The 12209-nt window shown below is 42.5% G+C and overlaps 1 long non-coding RNA gene across 1 annotated transcript in view; it reads right to left on the bottom strand.

Moving 5' to 3' along the window:
* Positions 1 to 247: 247 nt before the first annotated feature.
* LOC140914625 (uncharacterized) overlaps positions 248 to 12209 on the bottom strand; it is a 47837-nt gene continuing 35875 nt past the window's right edge. The window contains exons 3-4 of the long non-coding RNA XR_012159927.2: positions 7482 to 7610; positions 248 to 362 (exon numbers count right to left, since the gene is read on the bottom strand). This is a non-coding gene — a long non-coding RNA (uncharacterized LOC140914625). The remainder of the gene's footprint in view (positions 363 to 7481; positions 7611 to 12209) is intronic.

Genomic DNA, 12209 nt, shown 5'->3' with positions numbered 1-12209 from the left:
TAGGAGCCAAAATGTGCCTAAGTAACCTTAGTATATTCATCTTAAAAACTTCAAGGAGCTCAGCCGAAATACCTTTAAGTAAAGGAAATATTAATAACTCCACTGTACTACACACTTCCCCAATGCTATACACTTAAGATAATAAAATTACCTCTTAACATCAAATTTTAATAAATATTGTGTTAAATTATAGATTACAACCACCAGGAAGCGTTTCTGGACAATTTATTTAATGTTGTCATTGTGGCCAGCACAGTTGTCTAGCAGCAGTGCAGTAAACAGCAGGTCCATGACTTTGGCTTGTTCTCTCCTTCCCTGGTTACCAGAAACTATACACGCTGTGGAAGTAGTGAGCTCAACTCCTGCAGAGAACAGAGTGGAACATGTCATTCGAGTAAGAACTCTGGCTGATTTGGGAGCAGTGATACACATTAGACATAAGTGAGAGCTACACCCAGCCCTCAGAAACCTTATGATGTTCAACTACATGGGTTTGGAATGAGGGGAGAGTAAAAAGGGGTAGAGGAGGAGAGACTATTCAGCAGCATCAGGCTGCAAGGCGATTAGAGACATCTAGGAAAAAAGAGTGCTGTTTAGTATTGAGGGTGGAGACTCCAAGCCAAAGGTTTAAAGCTTGGATAGAGATCACCCTGTCACTCTGATGTCCGTTTTGATCATCATATTTCCTCAATCCTCCTTCCATCACATCAAAGTAGGGATGCTTAGAGCTATTCCATTCTGCAGCTGACAGAAAATACTGATACGATGGTGAAACCAACACACACCTTGCTTTCAGAAAGGAAATGCCCAAGTATAATTATACTAACAATTACTGGTGTTTTTTCTCCTCCCATCATATCCAGCTGCAGCATTTATATTATAATTGAACCAGTATTAAAACATATCAGCTTTAATTTTCCATAATACTACAACAGTTAAATCATATTATAATTTTGGGTTTATATCAACGACAATCCATGCAATCCTGATAGCTCCAGTTATTAATTTCTTAGTGTTGTATGTAATTGCAGCTATTTACAAAGTTAATATCCTGCTCCCAGGCTTAATAGCAGTGGATACTCATTTTTACAAATTCAGTAAAATAGCTTGAAGGATTAGTGATTTCCAATATCTACTGTTTTGTAGAACACAGGGTCATAGCATTCTGTCTGGAACATCAATGGGATCTCTTGTCCCATGTACCCAAGTGTGACACAGAGGCCAACTGGTGGTTCACTATTCTGTGTCAGCAACTCATCAGGCCTGATATACTTACTACACCTCACACACTGTTGTCATGACAAAAGGTGGCATGTAATATATCATTGTAAAACTCAGAACTCACTGATCATTAATATTATTGCATGGTGTCTATATGGATAACATTCAAAATTACAAATGTGCTGAAATGTTTGGCAAGCAATGCATAAGCCCAGTACAAAGGAATGTCTATTTATTTATCTGACCAGCTTGGTCATCAGGCAGAGACATACATTTACATAAAAGATAAATCAATCCCTCCACATAGCGAGAGGGAGAAATAGCCTCTTGCAGGGATCTAAAGCTCAAATGATAAGCAATTTAAGCAACTGATTGTACATTCTGCAGAAAAGGACCTAGGGGTTACAGTGGACGAGAAGCTGGATACGAGTCAACAGTGTGCCCTTGTTGCCAAGAAGGCTAATGGCATTTTGGGCTGTATAAGTAGGGGCATTGCCAGCAGATCGAGGGACGTGATCATTCCCCTCTATTCGACATTGGTGAGGCCTCATCTGGAGTACTGTGTCCAGTTTTGGGCCCCACACTACAAGAAGGATGTGGAAAAATTGGAAAACATCCAGCGGAGAGCAACAAAAATGATTAGGGGACTGGAACACATGACTTATGAGGAGAGGCTGAGGGAACTGGGATTGTTTAGTCTTCAGAAGAGAAGAATGAGGGGGGATTTGATAGCTGCTTTCAACTACCTGAAAGGGGGTTCCAAGGAGGATGGAGCTCAGCTGTTCTCAGTGGTAGCAGATGACAGAACAAGGAATAATGGTCTCAAGTTGTAGTGGGGAGGTTTAGGTTGGATATTAGGAAAAACTTTCTCTAGGAAGGTGGTAAAGCACTGGAATGCATTACCTAGGGAGGTGGTGGAATCTCCTTCCTTTAAAGTTTTTAAGGTCAGGCTTGACAAAGCCCTGGCTGGTATGATTTAGTTGGGGATTGGTCCTGCTTTGAGCACGGGGTTGGACTAGATGATTTCCTGAGGTCCCTTCCAAACCTGATATTCTATGATAACATTACTATATTACACAAATGTATCAGGTAGTATCTTTTATGAAAGCCTGTGACACACTGGTGATGAATATTATTGTGAAAAGTATGTGTTAGCACTATGAGGAATTAGGAATACTCACTAATATTATGCTTTAAATTCTGATCAAAAACAGAGAGAAACAGGAGGGAAGGTAGCATTGTGGAATCAAAACAATGGAAGCCCCATTAACATAAAAATAACCAAGGAGATAGGCAATCCACAGGAAGGGAAGAACAGTAGGCAGTCATTCTGCCTCTTGGAACAGGACCAACAAACTCAGAGATAAGGGGAAACAGACAGCCATTTTGGCAACTAGGACAGTGGTCACCAACCGGTAGATTGTGATCAACTGGTCAATCATGGAGCTTCTGTCAGTCAATCGCGGTCTCCGGCCGCTAAAAGTCCGGCACCACAGCGGGACTAAGGCAGGCTCCCTGCCTGCCCTGGCCCTGTGCCTCTCCCAGAAGCAGCCACCACATCCCTGCAGCCCCTGGGGGTGGAGGTAGGGGCAGGAAGTCTCCGTGCACTGCTCCTGTCTGAAGGCACTGCCCTCACAGCTCCCATTGGCTGAGAATGGGGGACTGCGGCCAATGGGAGCTGCCGGGGTGGTGTCTACAGGGAGGGGCAGTGCACAGAGCCAGATGTCCCACCCACAGGGATGTGCTGGACACTTCTGGGAGTGGCACAGGGCCAGGGCAGGCAGGGAGCCTGCCTTAGCCCTACTGCATGCCCACCTGGCAGCCACCTAAGGGAGCTCACACCCCTCCCCTCTCCTGCACACCAACCCCCTGCCCTGAGCCCTCTCCCAGAGCCAGCACCCTATATCCCCTCCTGCACCCCAAACTGCCTCCCATACCCCAACCCTTACCCCCTTCCAGAGCTTGCACTCCTTACTCGCTCCTGCACCAGACTCAGTTCAGAGCCCGCACGCACACAGCAAACCCCTCATCCCTAGCCCATAGCCCCTCCTGAACCCCAACCTGAGCCCAGTGAAAGTGAGTGAGGGTGGGAGAGAGCAAGTGACAGAGTGAAGTGGATTGAGTGAGCAGGGTGGGGCCTTAGGAAGGGGCAGTGTAGATCCTGGGTTGTACTTAAATTCAAAAAGTGATCTTGTGCTTAAGAAGGTTGGAGACCACTGACCTAGGAAGACAAGGGAAAGCAGTTGGAAGGTCCTGACTGATACAAAGTCAACCATGGTTGGTGTGACAAGATGGCTGATGTTAGTATGGTGGGTCCACAATTTTTCTTGGCTAAGATGCCACCCCTTGCCCCTGTTCTTGGGGCACTGAGGGCCCCACTAGCAGCCCAAAAAGGTGGTAGAGGAGGGAAGTAGGGGAGGGGTCTGGGTTTGTTCCTCATTCTGAGCCCCTGCCCCTCTCAACACCTTTGGGTTCTTACCCTCTTCCCCCTTGGGTGGGGTACTTTCAGCCCTTAGATGCTGGGGAAGGGATTCTCACTGGTGTTTCAAAACACACCTCAAAGCTCCAGTCCTCTCTCCTTTTTCCTCCTCCCTGACTGCTTGAAGAAGGGGGGAGGTATTAGGTTCCTGACAGGGCCTTAACTGACTACAGGTACTCCAATTAACCTGTAGCCACCCTCCTTACTCTACAGGTAACCACGCCTCAATTAACCTAAGGCTTATATATTTCCCCTCTACCACTGTCCCCCCTAGCCTTCCAGTATCACACTGGGAAGAAGAAAGATTGGTAAGAAATCTACCTTGAACAAAGGCTAGCTTGTTAAGTTAACCTTAGCTACTAGAAAGCATATTTTACTTTTATTTGCTTATAACCATTTTTGTCTTTATTCCTTGTACATGAACTCACTTAAAACCCATTTTTCTGTTAATACATTTGTTTTACTTTGAATTGAAGCCAACCCAGTGCTGTGTTTGAATTGCATTGATTGTTTACTCCAATTAAAATAAGTTGTGCTTTTGTCCCTTTAAAGGAGCAGCAAACCTTCTTACTCCTCCGAATGTTCCAGGAGAGGGCTGGACACTTCATAGCAGATGGTTTTGAGGAAATTTGGGACTGGGAGTGTGTTGGGGTCACCTAACAAGTAGTAACCAAGGGTGGTGGAAGTCAGGGTGGGGCTGTTGTTGGGTCAGAAGCGCTAAACTAAGGCTGCACAGCACACAGACACTCAGGGAACTGCGTGCTTGTCTGCTGGTTGTTGATGTCCGGCCTGTGAGCCACAGCTGCAGAACACTTAAGGCAGTCAGGGTTACAGGACAGGCAGTGACACAACCCCTTATTGGTCTGGGTTGAACCCCACAATGTCATGTTAGTGCCTTCAAGCCAGATTCTGACACTCTTACTCATGTTGGGTAGCAAATTCCTCCATGAGTAGTCCTAATGACTTCAACAGGCTATTTGCGGAGCATGGTGTGACACTGGCAGACCAGATGCCAGCTCATCCCAAAGCCCAGAGCCTCACTGAACACTGACAAATGAATAGCTGGAAACCCATTGGGCTCACTTGTGTGTTAGCTCTGTTAAAACAGATATTATGTTTATAAGAATGTGTTTAGTGCTTGGATTTTATGAAATGCTTGTGAGCTGCTACATGCATTGATCTCATCCCATCACAATTTAACCTCTGGGGGAAGGGAATAAAAATCTCTGACCAGGAAGAACTGTATCAGTTCTGAACTAGGAGTAAGCTGAATATTGTGATTTTTGGTGTAAGGGACCATCTGTCAGAAAGGCAGGCTTGCCTGGATGGTGCAATAGATTGGAGTGCCCAAAGGGACTGTCTGTGACTCCATGTTAAGGCTGTTATAGTACTTGAGGAGTTCACACTTGATACTTGGTATAATCTAATTATAGAACACACAGTACAATTTGGCATTTGTGCCCTGGTTTGTAACAGTCTGCCCTGAGGTTGGCACCCATGTTTGTGAGCCACTTGACACAACCTGAACTATGGTACTATTCAGCATGAATAAGGGTGTGATGGGTTTCCCCTGGGGTGCTGCTTGGAACTTGGGTACCATGGAGCCCCCTGACCCACCAGCCTGGGGTCTCTTCACACTGTATTGCTGAGGCAAGCCAGCCAAGCCCTACCTCAGGCTTCAGACTGCACTTAATCAGCGCGCACACACAAGTAGGGACACACCCAGCTGCAGAAACACACAGACAATGAAATCAGCTCTGCATGGGAAGGCTCAGGTAAGGATTTGCCCAGTACTCAAGTGCACGCCCCTGTCTAAAGGATAAACCCAAAATTATACTGTCTTGCGCTACACAGAGAAGTGTACAGTGTAGGCTCATGAAATTTGCCCCTCCCTCAATGTGGAGAGAGATATGCAACAGCTTTTTGCCCCCCAGTTATGAATTCCACACACTGGGTGTTAGCCAAAACAAAAACAAGTTTATTAATTACAAAAGATTTACGTGATTATAAGGGATAGCAAACAAATCAAAGCAGGTCACCCAGCAAATAAAACAAAAATGCAATCTAAGCTTAAGTTACTAAAGAAACTAGTTACAAGTAGTAGTTTCTCACCCTAAATGTTGTTTCAGGCAGATTGTAGAGATTCTGGAAGGCCAGCTGCACTTGACTGCAGCTTAAAACTTCAGTTATTTAATTCACAGGCGAGACAACCTCCCATCTGGGCTCAGTCCTTCTCCAACCACCCACCGTCCCTTCAGTCTTTGTCTTAGATGTCTACAGCAGTCATCTTAGGTGGGGATTCAGTGAAGAATGAATCATGATTGTCACTCCCCTGCCTTAAATAGGCTTTACATATGACTCGAATCCTTTGTCTTCCAGTGTGATTTCCACCGCAGGCCATGATCACGTGACCCTGCAGCCGTAACTTTGAGTCTGTTTGCAGCATCCCCAGGAAGGCTTTCTGGGTGAAAGATTAGCCTCTTCTAAGACCTATTGTTTTTCCTAATGGCCCTTTCCAGCCAGCCATCTAGACCAGTGGTTCTCAAAGCCAGTCTGCCGCTTGTTTAGGGAAAGCCCCTGGCGGGCCGGACTGGTTTGTTTACATGCCATATCCACAGGTTCGGCTGATCGCGACTCCTGGTGGCCAAGGTTTGCCGCTCCAGGCCAATGGGGGCTTCAGGAAGCAGTGTGGGCCAAGGGACGTACTGGCCGCCCTTCCCACAGCCCCCATTGGCCTGGAGCGGCGAACCACGGCCACTGGGAGATGCGATCAGCCAAATCTGCGCACGTGGCAGGTAAACAAACCGGTCCGGCCTGCCGGGGCTTTCCCTGAACAAGCGGCAGACCGGCTTTGAGAACCACTGATCTAGACTGATTGTCTAGTGGGTGTTCCCCAGGTCTAAACAAATTTCTAATAGATGCCTAGACAATATTGCTAACTTCAAATACCAAAATGATACATGCTTACATATATTCAGTAAATCATAACCTTTCCAATGATATCTCGCATGCCTTATCTTGTATAAAATACATCATAGTTATGCCATCTTCATATCATTATAATATTACTATGAAGAATATGGGAGTGTAATGCCACAAAGGGTATCAGAATCTGGCACTTAGATGTTCTTTAAAGGTCTCTCTCACATAGAGGGGCACACTCCAATGAATATAGTAGCCTTTGAATGCCCTGCAGAGATGTTGAGAGGAGCAAAGCTCATTACAGTATGCATCGAAGAAAAAGAATCCAAAGATTCAAATTACAAGGCTATCATCACTATAATTGCCAGTTCCACCTATGTCTCAGAAATGATGCAGATACTAGACTATGTTCCAGCACAACAAATTAGCTAATTAGTGCATTTGCCCCAAGAACAAACAAATGGGCTCTAAGACATTTGACCTGAAGCCAACTGGGGAAGCTGGGGCTGGGATCCACATATAGAAGACTGAAATCATCACAAGAACGTTTTTCCCCCCTTTTTAATTTTGGAGAGGTGGCGATACTTATTTTTCTTTGTGTTTCTTTGTATTTTTAATTTATAACAAAAGTGCCTAGAGCCCTATTATTGTTAGGTGCTTTTTATGTTGTGTGTAAATCTAAATAAATGAAAATAGTGTATTTGCCCCAAGAACTATGCAGTAATTATTAAGTTAAGTTAGTAAATATATTAGTCCTCAGTTCCAGCCCCACTCATGTACATTCTGAAATTTAAGCACATGTGTAAACATTAGTTTTCCTGTTGTACTCGTGAATTTTGTTACAATTCGAGCTAAGTACCTGTATCCTTGGTATGCTCTTTATTGAGGTAATGTTTCTATTTCCATCACCTGGTAGTTAATCTTTCATTTGTATTTACTGTGCTGTAGGTAACATCAGAAACTGTATCCTTTCTTCTGAACTGTCTCCCTGCAGAACAATGAGATAACATAGCACATTGTATTGCCATAGCTTCCATTTTTTAAAAAAACCTCATTTCAAAGACACTTACTGCATTAGTATCTAAACAGCACTTTAAGAAAACATTATGTAACCAGTCAGTCTATGGCGGTTATCCAATGTCTCAGTTAGAGCTGGTTGAAAATTTTCCAACGGGACATTTTTCTGTCAGAAAATGCCAATTTGCCAAAGTTGACTTTTTCCATTGGAACATGTTGATTTCAACTAAATTCCAATAGAATTCAGGCAGGCTTCTGTCAAAAATCTGCCAGGTTTCCTGCCAGTTCACCCTCCCATCTCCTCAACATCACACCTAGCAGGTGGGATAAAAGAGTTGAGACCCTGAAAGCTCAGAAGCCCTGGCTCCACAATCACCCAGCCTCCCAGGGCTTCCTGCTCCCTTTTAGCTGCCAAGGAGCTGAGAGGAAGCCTCAACTACTTTGAAAAGGCTGAAACAAAATGTCACTTTGACGCTTTCTAAAGGAAACTTTAGAACTCCCATTCCACGGGAAATTTCAAAATGTTCATTTCTTGTTCGATTTCAGAATGATTTTTTTTTCCAATTTGCAATTTGCCATGGAACAGAAATACCAGTTCCCAGTCAGCTTTAATCTCAGTTTTGATTCAGCTGTAACTCATCCATAAAGCCACTTTATTACATAACTTTGTTTTCCTGTTACCTGGTGAACAAAGGATTAAAGTCAGCTCTGCTTGGCCATCTCATTGCACAGTGCTCAGGGGAAAGATTATAACAATGCCTATTTGGGAGGTAAAGGGCGAAGAATTCCTTTCGGAAGGTCAGGACTGGGTTGAACCCCAAAATATTTATTTTTCTTCCTAGGGTAGTAAATGGGTATAGGTATAATTTAAGGCAGTAATGCAGGGAGCCTATAAGCCTCAAGGGCTATAAGACATTAGCTTAGCTAAACTGATAAAGGCCTAAGGCCCAGCAGCTAACCAGGAGTAACCCCAGGTCATAAGATGTCACAGGATAGAATGCTGTGATTACCTGTCAGCAGTGTAGTCATTACAAGATGACCGTCTATACCAGCTTAAGATATTTTTAAGTTAGGAACATCAGCAGATGTCTGACCACAAGAATGCCATGGAAACTAATGAACGTATATGCTAATGAAGCTGAGGTAAAAGGCCAAGTAGTCTATGGGAGAAGAGCAATCCAACATTAGTAGAGCGTGGAAGTTCTGAAATGCCTACTGAATGTGCAATAGGCATAGTGGCATCAGTGTCACACATTATAAAAGTTGTAGCCCAGCCTGCATGCCTCGTGCCTTGGGAGATGCCAGGATGATGACCACTGCTGGTGGTGATGAGGATAATCATGACTAACGCTTCAGGTTTTTCTGCAAGAGACGGCATGAGTATACAGATGCTCAGATGCTCATTTTATGTTAGCCCAACCGTCTTTGCTGGGTTGGAGTGTTTGTGACTTTGTTAGCTGTGCTAAATAAAAATGTTATAAGGACAAAATTCCTGTCCAAAATGTAATTGTCTCCTTCATGCATGTTAGGGGTTCCCAAATTAATAATTTTAATAACTCTGGGCCTGGTCTCAGGACTAAACCTCCCAACCCACTGAATGTTAATTGGGATTTCTAATTGATCAGTATAATACACAGTCAAGAGATCAGGCAACATAGCCTGATGTATTTAGACTTATTACTGTATTTTCATTTGAGGAAAAAGACTTGCTGATTAGGTTCTTAATACTGAGAGACCATTTCCAATGGGTAAACCACTGTTTTAAGTGACCACTTTAAAATATCCTTAGTGATTCCAATATAACTTTATCTAAGCTTTAATAATGGCCAACTTCAGCTAGACAATGGCTTTTTTGCTGGTCTCTTGGGTGGTTGATTATGTCAGGTTTTGCTGTAATATACAAAATATTTATAAATATTAGTCACAATGCATTTCGACTTCCACAGCCACCCATGTTTGCTTAACCTGCAGTAAAGTTCTGTCTAAATCAAAATGAGTTTACAATTAATATGTATATAAAGCTCTCAGTACACACTGTGCAGTACGATAAGTGAACTGTGCCAAAAAAAAATAGATTCCTACCCCAAAGAGTTTTGAGTCTAGGGGTAAAATGGGTACTATTCAGAAAAACAGAACAGTCTTGCCAGGACAGCTGAGCTACCAGCCATGGGTAGAGCAGGGACAGGAACAGACTACTGCAAGAGTAGTCTGTCAGAACTACCAGGCAGTTGGGAGTATCCCTGAAAAGGTAGTGACCTTGAGCAGACTAGAATGGCTCCTTTAATTAAGAGCCTATAGACCTGCCTTGGGCTCACCTGGTTAAACACTTGCTTGTGGATTGGCCCTTAGGACTCACAGGTAATTATCTCAGATGAGTCATCAGGCTCAGGACACTCATCACAAGCCTAGATTTGGCCAACTTTGATTAAAACAAACACATTTTCAAGCCAGCCCACAATGACTGGCACATCTATGATGATTACATATCTTTGTGTTTATGACATTACTTTCATGTGACAATGGTAAAGAATCCTAGAAAGAATTGCTTTCTTCTAACACTGAGCAAAGAACTCTATTATATTATTATTATTATAAGAACATGCTACCCTGGCTGTTTCTCACACAGTCTCTCTACTTCACTATAAAATTCTACCTAGAACCTTCCCTGACTTCCTCCCCGTCCCACTTCCCCCAACTTCCCATTAGATTTAAAGAAACAGTACATATCTTCACAATAACAATCCACTTTCCAATATTGGGCATCACATGTAGAAAGGAAACAAGCAGGACTATAACCTGGCCAAAAAGTGTTTACTAAACAAATATTACCAATAACTTGGAAACCATAGACTAACAAGATCCAGTCATTAACATTCGTTAAACACAATAAATGGAATGATCCACTAGTTTTAGAATTAAATAAATCCAGCTATTCAACCAGTAGAAGACATAATTAAGTCCCAATCCACACTCCAGTCAGTGCATTCAACCTGAATTTTGCACCAGGGACTATAGAATTACGCTTTACTGCCCCTATGCCATTGGTCTAGCACAATCACTATAGTATCCTGTGTTGGTTGTTTGTTTGTTTTTATATTAAACTTATTGTGTTTTACTCTGCCCCCAGAATTTCAATGTGCTGCAGATTTTCATACTGAAAATACATAACTGTCTCACAGAAGCTAGTAGGGGAAAGATGGAGGTTTTGGCAGCTTGGTAGGGAACAGCTGGCACTTTGGCAGCAAGGAAGATCTACAAGTCAGTTTTGGTGGGATTTGAAACCCAAAAGTAGTTGAGTATTTGGTAATGGGAAGAGACACTTCACTGAAATCAGGAGAATGGGGAGGAGAAAAAGAAGTATCCCTATATTCATGAAGGGCACTTAAGCTTAAAGTTAAGCACCTGTTTAAGTGCTTTTCTGAATAAGGATGGACCTAACGTGTGCTTCATTGCTTTCCTGAATTAGGATCTTTGATAGAAGTGAAGGTCATTTTAAATTTGGGGTGGGGTATTCCTCACGCCATCTCTAGCAGGTCTTGAGAGCAACTAGCCCCTTGCACTCTGCCTCAATAGCTGGCATAAATCCAACAACAGTGGAGAACTTGGATGTGTCTGCTAAAATGATCGGCAGTGAAATGGTAAATGTTGACATTTTAAATTGGCATTATGAGGTTTCATTAATATCTGATTGAGATTAAAAATTAAAATTAAACTAAATCCTCCTTCCCTGTATCACTAACTAGAAGGGTGTCTTGTAGCACTCTTCCAATCAGTGATCTGCCTCAGGACTCCAATTCCCAGCAGTTACCAATGAAGACTGTAATAAGCTTTGTTTAAATTCATTATTCTATTACTTTTTAATAACTTTATTCTACTTTTTCACACCAGGATTCACGGTTTGTCTGGTGTCTTCCATTTAATACCTGAAGTATGATACATCCTCCTCCTCTCCCACAGCGTTGTTTTGTGTAAAAAGTTTAATTTCAGGCTATATTTTTACTTTTATTTTAATATTAATTGGATAAGATTATATAAGGCAATTATAATTTTTGGTGGGTGATTAATAGCTGAAGTGAAATGAGTACATTCTTCTATAAAAACAAAAAATGTATCCTGGTCTATAGCAGGACAAAAAAATTCAGCAAACCACAAATGTTTTGCCTTTTAAGGTTTTGAAAACGTTATCCTTGTTTGGTTGGTTTGGGTTTTTTACGTTCCACTGTTACTTTGCAGGTTTGGTTTAAATTCGAAAGTGTTCAGAGCTGGGTTCAAAATATTAATTATACAAATGAGTCCAGTATGGAAAATGAAGCATGCGTGTGTTTGCAAAATCAGGGTCCGAATGCAAAATCTGTATTTTTATATGCAGATGAGCATTTGTGCACACAAACTTGTATAGTTTTGAAAATATGGTCTATAGTGACAACAGGGATTTTACTATCATTTGAGAGGAAAATGTCTGAATTTTCTGCATTGTGATTGTCTGAAATCATCCTTTCAGAATCTAATCCTAATGGCTTGTATACATTAGGGAATTTCATTGTGTTTAACTTTGTTATGTGTTACTGAT

The sequence above is a fragment of the Lepidochelys kempii genome, chromosome 1 (assembly GCF_965140285.1).
Source record: "Lepidochelys kempii isolate rLepKem1 chromosome 1, rLepKem1.hap1, whole genome shotgun sequence".
Taxonomy (NCBI): domain Eukaryota; kingdom Metazoa; phylum Chordata; order Testudines; family Cheloniidae; genus Lepidochelys; species Lepidochelys kempii.
Note: the sequence above shows the minus strand (reverse complement) of the source record. Positions and strands in the feature narration are given on the sequence as shown.